Raw genomic sequence first — 3,555 nt, forward strand, 5'->3', positions numbered from 1 at the left:
CTCTTCACTTTCAGCAAGCAAGGTTGTATCATCTGCATATCGCAGGTTGTTAATGAGTCTTTCTCCAATCCTGATGCCACGTTTTTCTTCATAGAACACAGCTTATCGGACGATTTGCTCAGCATAGAGGTTGAATAAGTATGGTGAAAGAATACAACCTTGTTGCACACATTTCTTAATTTAAAAATATTCAGTGTTCCCATGTTCTGTTTGAAAAACTGCCTCTTCGTCCATGTACAGATTCCTTATGAGCACAATTGAGGATTCTGGAATACTCATACTTTGCAATGTTGTTAATAGCTTGTCATGATCCACACAATCGAAAGCCTTTGCATAATCAATAAAGCACAGGTAAACATCTTTCTGATATTGTCTGGTTTCAGCCAAGATCCATCGGACATCAGCAATGATATCTCTCATTCCACGTCCTCTTTGGAATCCGGCTTGAACCTCTGGAAGTTCTCTGTCAATGTATATTTGTAGCCATTTCTGTAATACCTTTAGCAAAACTTTACTCGCATGAGATATCAAAGAAATGATCTGATGATTTCCTCATTCTGTTGGGTCACCTTTCTTTGGAATGGGCACAAATATGGATCTCTTCCAATCAGTTGACCAGATAGTTGTCTTTCAAATTTCTTGGCAGAGATGAGTGAGTACCTCCTTTGCCACCTCACTTTCTTGAAAGATTTCAATTTTTATTCCATCAATTCCTGGTGCCTTGTTCTTTGTCAATTCCTTCACCGCACCTTGGACTTCCTCCCTAATTTCATTGGCTCTTGTTCATATGCTACCTCTTGAAATGGTTGACCATGAACCATTTCCTTTTGGTACAGCCACTCCGTATGCCTTGCATCTTCTTTTGATGTTTTCTGCATCATTCAATAATTTGCCCAGAGAATTTTTCAATGACAAAAGTCAAGGCTTGAATTTTTTTCTTCAGTTCCCCCAGCTTGAGTAATGCTGAGCTTTTTCTTCATTTTTGGTTTTATTATTTCAGATCATTGCACATTTTATTGTCATATTTTGCTTTATCTTCTGGAGCTGATTTTTGAAATTTTCTGTTATGATCCTGGACCTCCTCATTTCTTCCATTTGCCTCAGTATCTAATGTTAAAAGCAATTTTCAGTGTCTCTTCTGACATCCATTTAGACCTTTCTTTCTTTCTTGTCTTCTCAATGACTTTCTGCTTTCTTCCTGAATGATATTCTTGATGTCATCCTAAAACTCTTCTGGTCTTCAGTCTTTAGAGTTTAATGTATCAAATATGTTCTTCAGATGATCTGTAAATTCTGGTGGAATATATTCAAGGTCATATTTTGGCTTTGATGGACTTGTGTTCATTTTCTTCAGCTTCAGTTTGAATTGAATATGAGTAATTGATGGTCTGTTCCACAGTCTGCCCCTGGTCTTGTTTTCACTGATGATATGGAGCTTTTCCTTTTTTTCTTTACACAGATGTAATCTTTTTGATTTCTATGTATTCCATTTGGCGAGGTCCATGTGTATAGTCATCTCTTATGATGTCTAAAGAAGGTATTTGAAATGAACAAATCATTGGGTTTGCAGAATTCTATCATGCATTCTCCAGCATCATTTCTATCACCAAGGCCATATTTTCCAACTGCTGATCCTTCCTCTTTGTTCCCAACCTTTGCATTCCAATCACCAGTAATGATTAATACATCTTGATTACATGTTTGATCAATTTCAGATTGAAGAAGTTGATAGAATTCTATTTCATCCTCACTGGCTTTAGTGGTTGGTGCATAAATTTGAATACTAGTGGCATTAACCGGCTTCCTTGTAGGTGCATGGATATTATCCTATCACAGTGTTGTACCTCATGACTGATCTGTTTATGTTCTTTTTGATGATGAACACAACACCATTCCTCTTCAATTTGTCATTCCCCGCATAGTAAACCATGTGGTTGTCAGATTCAAAATGGCCAATACCAGTCCATATCAGCTCACTAATGCCTAAGATATCGATGTTTATGTGTTCCATTTCATTTTTGACAACTTCCAGTTTTCCCAGATTCATACTTCATACATTCCATGTTCCGATTTTCAGCTGTTTACAGCTGTTTCTCTTCATTTTGAGTTGTGTCCCATCAGCAAATGAAGGTTCTGTTGGCTTTTCTCCCACAAACTTTACTACATTCGTGTAATCAAGGCCAACTCTACTTTGAGGAGGCAGCTCTTCCTCAGTCGCATTTTGAGTGCCTTCCATCCTGAGGGACTCATTTTCTGGCACTATATCTGACAGTATTTCTCTGCTATTCATAAGATTTTCAGTGACTAAAGATTCAGAAGTAGTTTGTCACTCTTCCTTCCTAGTCTGTCTTTGTCTGGAAGCTCATCTGAAACCTTTCCACCATGGGTGACCCTTCTGGTTATTTAAAATACCGGTGGCGTAGCTTTCAGAATCATAGCAACTCACAAGCCACCACAGTACAACAGACTGATAGACAAGTGGTGGCCATTTGGTTTTAAGTGGAGACTGTCAATTTAAATTTTGAGAAGATCTGTGTGCATGCATAGTAGAACCCTCCTGGTGTAGGGGTGGGCTATCCATTCTCTCAGGCATCCCCTCTAGTCACCAGAATGGAGGTGCACAGACAGCAAGAGGCCCATGAACATATACTAAACTGAATATCCACACCTGTATCTCACGGTTCTGTCAGGCATTCATGGCTGTACTGATCCTTCCCCTACTTGGTCTTTCCTAAGACGGAGGCTCTGGGAATAGCTGAGCGTCTTAAATTTGAAAGCAATGGATTTCTTGATTCTGATACAAATACCCCTAGTTCTTCAGCTCTTGGACCTCCTCATTTCTTCCATTTGCTTTAACATGTCTATGCTGGAGAGCAAGCTTCTGTATATCTTCTGACATCTATTTTGACCTTTTCCTTCTTTCTTGTCTTCTCAATGACTTTTTGCTTTCTTCATGTATGATGTTCTTGATGTCATCCCACAACTCTTTTGGTCTTTGGTCTTTAGAGTTTAATGTACCAAATCTGTTCTTCAGATGATCTCTAAATTCAGGTGGGTAATTCAAGGTCATATTTTGGCTCTCGCAGATTTATTTTCATTTTCTTCAGCTTCAGTTTGAATTTGCATAAATGTTATTGATGTTCTGTTCCACAGTCTGCTTCGGCCTTGTTTTCACTAATGATATGGAACTTTTCCATTGTCGCTTTCTGCAGATGTAGTCAACTTGACTTCTATGTGTTCCATCTGGTGAGGTCCATGTGTATAGTCATGTCTTATGATGTCTAAAGAAGGTATTTTGAAGTGAACAAATCATTGGGTTTGCAGAATTCTATCATGCATTCTCCAGCATCATTTCTCTCACCAAGGCCATGTTTTCCAACTACTTATCCTTCCTCTTTGTTCCCAATCACTAGTAATGAGCAATACATCTTGATTGCATGTTTGATCAATTTCAGATTGAACATGTTGGTGGAATTCTTCTATTTCATCCTCACTGGCTTTAGTGGTTGGTTCATAAATTTGAATAATAGTGGTATCAACTGGTCTTACCTGTAG

The sequence above is a fragment of the Chrysochloris asiatica genome, unplaced genomic scaffold (genome assembly GCF_000296735.1).
Source record: "Chrysochloris asiatica unplaced genomic scaffold, ChrAsi1.0 scaffold00334, whole genome shotgun sequence".
NCBI lineage: Eukaryota > Metazoa > Chordata > Mammalia > Afrosoricida > Chrysochloridae > Chrysochloris > Chrysochloris asiatica.